Source organism: Crocuta crocuta, unplaced genomic scaffold, assembly GCF_008692635.1.
Source record: "Crocuta crocuta isolate KB4526 unplaced genomic scaffold, BGI_CrCroc_1.0 scaffold99, whole genome shotgun sequence".
Classification (NCBI taxonomy): Eukaryota; Metazoa; Chordata; class Mammalia; order Carnivora; family Hyaenidae; genus Crocuta; species Crocuta crocuta.
The window spans coordinates 8,135,801-8,144,627 of NW_027551560.1; the positions used below are offsets into that span (position 1 = coordinate 8,135,801).

Genomic DNA, 8,827 nt, shown 5'->3' on the forward strand with positions numbered 1-8,827 from the left:
NCGTGGCAAAGGCTGTCCTGAGAGGAAAGACATTGCACTCCAGGCCTACTTCAAGAAATTAGAAAAAGTACAAGTCCAAAATCTAACAGCTCACCTAAAGGNTATACAAGCCATCTATTAGAAGCCTTCAGCTAACATCAACCTCAACGGGGAAACACTGAGAGCTTTCCCTTGAGATCAGAAACATGACAGGGATGTCCATTCTCACCACTGTTGTTTAACATAGTGCTGGAAGTCCTAGCATCAGCCATCAGGCAACAAAAGGAAATAAAAGGCATCAGAGTTGGCAAAGAAGAAGTCCAATTTCACTTTTTGCAGATGACATGATATTCTACATAGAAAACCCAAGAGACTCCACCAGAAGCCTACTAGAACTGCTCCAAGAATTCAGCCAAGTTGTAGGGTACTTAATCAATGTACAGAAATCGGTTGTATTTTTATACAACAACAATGAAACAACAGAAAGAGATATAAGAAACTGATCCCATTCACAAATGCCAAAGAAACATAAGATACCTAGGAATAAACCTAACCAAGGATACAAGAGATCTGTATGATGAAAACTGTAGAAAACTTATGAAGGAAATTGAAGTAGACACAAAGAAATGCAAAAACATTCCATGTTCATGGATCGTAAGAACAAATAGAGTTAAAATGTCATTACTACCCAAAGCAATCTACACATTCAATGCAATCCCAATCAAAATTGCACCAGCATACTTCTCAAAACTAGTACAAACTATCCTCAAATTTGTATGGAACCACATAAGATCCCCAAATAAGCAAAGTAATAGTGAAGAATAAAACCAAAATGGGAGGTATCACCATCCCAGACTTTAGCCTCTACTACAAAGCTGTCATCATCAAGACAGTATGGTATTGGCACAAACACAGACACATAGACCAATGGAATAGATTTGAGAACTCAGTGCTGGACCCAAAGGTATACAGCCAACTAATCTTTGACAAAGCTGGAAAGAACATCCAATGGAAAAAAGATAGCCTCTTTAACAGATGGTTTTGGGAGAAATGGACAGCAACATGCAGAAGAATGAAACTAGATCAATTTCTCACACCATACACCAAAATCAACTCAAAATGGATAAAGGACCTGAACGTGAGACAGGAAACCATCAAAACCCTAGAGGAAAAAACAGGAAACAACCTCCTTGACCTCAACTGCAGCAACTTCTTACTTGAAACATCCCCAAATGCAAGGGAAACAAGAGCAAAAATAAACTATTGGGACCTCATCAAGATGAATGCTTCTGCATGGCAAAGGAAACAACCCACAAAACTAATAGGCAACCAACGGAATGGGAAAAGATAGTTGCAAATGACATATCAGATAAAGGGTTAATATCCAAAATCTATAAGGAACTCACCAAACTCCACCCGAAAAACAAACAACCCAGTAAAGAAATGGGCAGAAGATATAAACAGACACTTCTCCAAAGAGGACAGATCGCCAGATCGCCAACAGACACATGAAATGAATCTCAGCATCTCTCCTCATCAGGGAAATACAAATCAAAACCACACTGAGATACCACCTCACGCCAGTCAGAGTGGCTAAAATGAGCAAATCAGAGAACTCTAGATGCTGGCGAGGATGTGGAGAAACGGGCACCCTCCTACACTGTTGGTGGGAATGTAAACTGGTACAGCCCCTCTGGAAAACAGAGTGGAGGTTTCTCAAAAAATTAACAATAGAACCCCTCTATAACCCCTCTATAACCCAGCAATAGCACTGCTAGAACTTTACCCAAGGGTCATAGGAATGCATAGGAGCACATGGACCCCAGTGTTCATAGCAGCGCTCTCCACAATAACCAAAACATGGAAAGAGCCTAAGTGTCCATGAATGGACAAATGGATCAAGAAGATGTGGTTCATCTATACGATGGAATACTACGTGGCAATGAGAAACAACGAAATCTGGCCATGTGTAGCAACAGGGATGGAAGTTGAGGGTGCTATGCTGAGGGAAATAAGTCAGGAAGAGAAGGACCATATACCATAGGTTTGCACGTATAGGAGGATTAGGAGGAACTTACCAGAGGACCATGGGAGAAGAAGGGGAGAAATAGTGGGGGAGAGGGAGAGAGGCAAACCATGAGGGATTCTTGAATGCTGAGAAGAAACTGAGGACTGATGGATGTGGGGTGGGGGAGCGGGGAGATGAGCATGGAGGAGGGCACTTGTTGGGATGAGCATTGGGTGTTATAATGGAAACCAACTTGACAATAAACTATTTGTAAAAAAAATAATAATAAAATAAAATAAAATGCTGAGAGTAAATCTTAGGAGTTCTCATACAGACACACAAAACTATGTGAAGTGATAGATGTGTTATTAACGTGATTGTGATAATCATTTCATAAGGTATACATATATCAAATCACCTTGTACTCTCATAATTGTATATGATTTTGTCAATTATAAACAAAGCAGAGGGAAAATATATGAAGAAAAATTATATTTATCTCATAGGTTTTTTTTTTTTTAAATTTATTTCTAGGAGAGAGGCAGCGTGAGCAGGGGAGGGTCAGAGAGAGAGGGAGACACAGACCAAAACAGGCTCCAGGCTCTGAGCTGGCAGTCAGCACAGAGCCAGACGCGGGGCTCGAACCCACGAACCGCGAGATCATGACCTAAGTGAAAGTCGGACGCTTAACCGACTAAGCCACCCAGGCGCCCCGTCTCATAGGTTTTTAATGGTTGCCCTACAGCTTTAAATGTATTCTAAGTCTACTTTTAAATGCCAGTATATGACTTCACATGTATCATATAGGTACCTTAATAGAGTATTCCCTAGTTCTCCCTATGCCCCTGTGACGTTGCTGTCATTCATTTTACTTATCCACCTCTTATAATCAACCAACACATTGTGATAGTTATTGCTTTTAAAAACATGCTTTAAAATTAAAAAGTAAATAATTAAAAATAAAAAACATTAAAGTTTTAATTTTAATTTCATACTTTCCTTCTTTGAAGTATTGACATATCTTGAAGTTCACCGATTCTTTCCATTCTTTTCTTGGCTATAATGAGTATACTAATAAGCACATTAAAGGCATCCCTTATTTCCTTTAGTGTATGTTTTATTTCTACCATTTTTTTATACATATAGCATAAAATTTACCATTTTAATCATTTAAAACATAAAACTCAATGGCATTATGTACATTCACATTGGTGTGCAACTGCACAACATCCAATCCTCAGAACTTTGTAATCATCTCAAATTGAAAGTCTGTACCCATTAAAAAATGACTCTCTATTCCTCCCTTTCTTCACCCTCTGGTAACCACTATTTGACTTTCTGTCTCTATAAATTTGACTATTGCAGGTACCTCATATAGGTGAAATCATATTTGTCTCTGGCTTATCTGTCCAAGCATGTTTTTAAGATTCATCTATGTTATGGACGGAATTGTATCTCCTCTAAATTCATGTGCTGAAATCCTAGCTCTCAGTATTTCAGAATGCCACTGGATTTGGAAACAGAGCCTTAAAAGAGGTATTTAAGGAGAATGAGGTTATATGGATGGGCCCTTAGCTCAGGCTGCTATAACAAATTATAGACTGGATGGCTTTAAAAAAACATTTATTTTTCACAGTTCTGGAGGCTAGAAGTCTGAGAAACGAGTGTCAGAAAGATGACATTATCTTCTTCACATGACTTTTACAGACATTTTTCTACTGGGCACAATGGCAACTCTTAAGGAAAAACTGATTACACCAGTTGTAGAAGAGGTAACCATCTCAAACAAGATTATTGTGGTGGATGTTAGTATGGTGTGTGCCATCAGTATTCTGGGAAAACCTCAGGCTGATGAACTTGCCCTGTGGATGGTTTGGAAGATAAACTCAAAGGAGAAATAATCTGCAACATGGGAAGTTATTTCTTCAGACACCTGAACTTGTAACAGATAAAGATTACTCTGTGACTGCCAGTTCTAAGATTGTGGTGGTTACTAAGGAGTCCACTAGCAGCAGAGAAAGAGCCATCTCAATCTGGTGCACAGAAATGTTAATGTCTTCAAATTCATTATTCCTCAGATAATCACATACAGCACTTATTCTATCATAATTATGGTTTCCAAGCCAGCAAATATTCCCACATTTGTTACCTAGAGGAAGTGGGTGTAATTTGGATTCTGTTAGATTTAGCTGTTTTACAGCTGAAAAAACTTGGCATTCATCCCAGCAGCTGCCATGGATGGATTTGGGAAGAAGATGGTGACCCAAGTGTGACTGTGTGAAGTGACTGTGGTAGGTATTTCTCTCCAGGAACTGAGCCCAAAAATGGGAAGAGAAAATGACATTGAAAATTGGGAGGAAGTGTATAAGATGGTTGAAAGTTCCTATGAAATCATCAAGCTAAAAGGATATACCAACTGGACTACTAGATTAAGTGTGGCTGAGTTAGTGACCATTTAATAAACAATTGGAATTAGCAATTTAAATACCTGCTTCTTCAGTACACAAGGGTAACAAAAGATAGAGGCACTAGTCTACAAATCTTCAGCATTGTTTTGCAAATTAGCATAAGGGACCTAAAGGTGAGTCTTGATTAGTTAAATCACTGGTTTATTGGTAGTATTGGGAAGATAGAATATGATATCTTAGTTCAGACTGCTATAGCAAAATACCACATGTATGGTGGCTTAAATAACAAATATCTATTTCTCACAGTTTTGGAGGCTAGAAGCCTGAGATCAGATTGGCAGAATGGTGGGGGTTCTTGGTAAAGATCCTCTTCCTGGTGTGCAGATAGCTTCCTTGCATGTTATATCTTCACATGGATCAAGGCATGAGGGCTCTGGTTTCTTTCTTCACCTTATAAGGACATTAACCCAACATGGAGGCTGCAGCCTCCTGACTCAACTAAACCTAATTACCTCCTAAATGTTCCACATCTCAAATACCACCACAATGGGGGATTAAACCTTCAAAGTATGGATTTGGGGGGGGGGGGTTGAGGGTGAGTAGGGACACATTCAGTCCATATCATAGGGGATGAAAAATAAGTTTACATACAACTCATCTATACTTTACAACTTTCTTTTTTAAATGCCATATTTGGAAGGCCCTATTGGGCTAAAATTAAGGTCCAAGAAACATTTCAAACCCAAAAACTATGTGTATTAATTTGACTAATAACAAGAATTCCCAAGATATTGATGGGATGGACAAAATTCTCTTTATATTTCACCTAGCTGGGCTTGACTATGCAAATGTTTTGTTGCCTAGTAGATTGAATAGATATATTTCTCTGTATTTATCCAATCCAACTCTATATGATTGGGAATGACCCAAAGAATAAGGCCTGGTCATCTCACCTTGTTGCCTTTACTATCACTGACTTCAAGGAGAAAGGTTTATTTTAAAATTAATGGTAAATGAGGGCAATGTGAGATTGTTGCTGAGTGGAGAGTAGCCAACCTTTGGGTGTTACAAGGGAGGACAACCTAAGATCACTTTGGTGCCTTTTGAATAGTTTAGAACACATGAATAATATGCTCTTTTAGCTTAGTTTCAGATGTCCCTTGGGACAAAGACTACCAAATTCTTTTTAAAAATGAGGGAACTGTACAATGACCAATTTAATAATACACACTTCTAGGAATGTTTTATGTACTCCTAATCAATAAATAGACCAGAGCTCAGACAATGACTGCGCGGAATAATACTAATGTGGCTGTCTCTTATGGTTTTCATTTCAAAGAATACTATGTCTATGAAATAGAATTGGCCTAAAGATTTAGACTTAAATGATGATAGATTGACTAGGATTCTTAATTATTCAATAGATGTATACCATAAAGTACAGATAGCTATAGGTCAGGGAGGCAAACGAAAGGGAAATATATAAAAATATAAGAACATTTGTGGTGCATTATAGGATGGTTTAAATGATACAATCCCTCCCTGGTTATGACATCTCTTTGAAATATGTATATGCATTTTGATTATCTATTTGATTATATACTGTTGAAAGACACATCTACATGATTGCTATCAAACTAAGAGTGAATTTTGTTGTTGTTTTTGCTCTTGTTGTTATAAAAAGCTTTTACCCAAAATCAGGGCGGTGGACTCTGCTGTGAGAGTTAAGTCCTGCAGACCCAAAATATTCCTGAGCTAAAGTATTTGCACCTGTTGGTTAAGGAATGCAATATATTGATTAATAATGTTTCTTTATAACCACCAGTCCAAGATGTTTGGGGGCAGGTGTTAACAACAGTGTGATTGATGATTTACACCTGTTTTCACTGAGACCTTTACAATCCTCTGCTGTTGGGGTTGATTACATAGCAAGAATATGCCTACATATCTGGCAGGGGATAAGAAACTCCAGCAGCAAATCCATTTTAGGCTTCTGAGTGATTCTGTGCACATGGTTCTTATCTGACAGTGAAATTGTGTTCATACAATAGAGGAAAATGGGAGCTTATGCTTGGCCCTTATCCAAACCTTGAGGTATAAAGCAGCCTTTGGCTATGATGCAAATCCTGACTTTTAATGATATGCTATATTGCACCCCTTTCCCTTACTAAATTGTGCACTTGTCAGCATTGTCATTTTGGGTACAATGGTCTTCTTCAGCAATTTAATCCTGTTTAACTGTGATTGTTAATGCACCACATTTTCTGGCAATGTAGCAGTTCTGTCATTTTATGCTTTGTGTTCATTTCTCAGTGTGTAACTTCTTTCTCTTGTCTAGTCATAAGTCATGTATAATCTAGTTCTTTTTTCATGTTGTTTATTCAGTGGTCTCTTTAATTCCCTTATTTTCTATGCTAATATCTTTCTCACTGTTCTTGCTGGTTTCTGATCTATTTCTCTTGAATTTACTGCACTCTGGCCATCAATAATCTTCTCTAGTTTCCAGAGTAGTGTAATAAATGTCTTATTCCTGTTTATCTCCACACAGACATGATTACCTTCTGCCTGTGCTATTGCATTACTGTCTATCAGAAGCATATGCCTCTGCTTTGAGAAGATGTTTATCAACAAATTTTCTATTTTCCACATGTACTCCTATCAACATAGTTTACTCCCAGAGTGTTGCTTTTATAAGAATTCCTATTAGATTTTCACTCATACTTATGTCTGACAATATGCATTATACGTATGCAGTAACATATGCCCATGAGCATATGCTTCACGAGCAGCTCTTGTTTCTCTATAATCCTTCCATAGTTTAGTCACTATCTGGGTGTAAACTTCTGCTCCTATGTCATTTTATATATATATAATGTCAATGTAATATATATATGTCATCTACCTATGGCTTTAACATATAGTTTTAAACTTAACTTTCTAATGATAACACACCCATTTCTTTTAAATCTTCTGACTAGTACCATCCAATTTATCAATGCTTTTGAAAAAGCCTATACAAGCTAAAAGCTTTTAATACTCCACCTAAGTTTTACTTATTTCTCCTATTATCATAGATTTCATAGTTATGATAGCTGGTCATTCTTCTTATCTCCTATTATTATCTGGGTTAATGCAATGATCTGGGTCAATAAGCTCATGAAACACAAACTTTCAGTCCTTTCATTACTCAAAGTCTAAACTTTAGGAATCAAATGATCTAGAAGAATTGGACACCACTCTGATGATGAGGCATGAAAATAAAATTCTGATATTAAAACCTTGGGGGCAAAGGGCAATGATTTATTCATATTTCAATAAATACTAAAAACAAAAATTTTAGACTATGAACTGGATCAGTGTGAAGTTTTTAAGTTCTGGGTGTTAAAATTTTTACCTATCTGTATTGTTTCCAACATTAAAATCAGAAATATATAAAAAGGATTCTGATCTTAGTTTGTGTACAATATAAACTAAATAAGATAAATTAAATTTTTACCAAAATAAATTTTTACCAAGTAGCATAGTGCTCACCTACACATACTTTTGAGGGATACAACCTAAACCAGGTGATCAAGCTTAGCACTGAGTGATTATTCATGTTGATAGCATATACTATTAATATGGTAAGAACAGGATCTTATCTTGTGATCTTCCTACAAAAGAAAATGATCACACAAAACAAACCTGTAGTGCCAGTGCAATCATTATTTAAAAAAAAAAAAAAAGAAATCCAAATCAAGAGGTATTCTATAAAATACTTGACAAGTCCTTCTCAAAACTATCAAGGTAACCAAAACATGGAAGGTCTAGGAAATTGTCACAGACCAGTGGAAGATAAGGAGACATGACTATTAAGTGTAATGTGGTATGCTGAATGGCATCTTGAAATATAAAAAATATTGGGAAAAAAACAGTACAATCTGAAGAATGTTTAGTTAATAATGTATCAGTGTCATTATTTAGTTAAGACAAATATACCAGAGTAATAAAAGATGTTAATAAGAGGAACTGGGTGAGGAGTATATAGGAACTAGTGTTGGCAATTCTTATTTAAATCTAAAACTATTCTAAACTGAAGTTAATTTTTTTTTAAGTGTTCAAGCTTTGATAATTTCCTTTTCATACAGTTTTCTGAAAAATCAGACATGTGGAAAGAGAGGTTTTTTTTCTTTCATTTCCCTTTGAACACTGTGCAGTAAGTTCAAGTTGCATCAAGGTGTTAGAGGCTGAGGAAGAGCAAACATTTTCTTAGCTGCTGGAATCTCCTTGTCACAAGGAGTGCTGATTCAGTGGCTGGTGTAGTCGTCCTGGTGCTATGATGATATAGCCTTCATCCAATGGCTTTCTTTGGCAGTGATGCCACTGGGTGGTAACAACCTACTGTCAAAAAAAATACCTGTTCTCAAATTAATGCTAAAGGTATGCCATCATT

The 8,827-nt window shown here is 36.8% G+C and overlaps 1 pseudogene; it reads left to right on the forward strand.

Annotated features, from left to right (window-relative positions):
- Nucleotides 1-3,714: 3,714 nt before the first annotated feature.
- LOC144219547 (L-lactate dehydrogenase B chain-like) lies at nucleotides 3,715-4,446 on the forward strand (annotated as a pseudogene).
- Nucleotides 4,447-8,827: the final 4,381 nt, after the last annotated feature.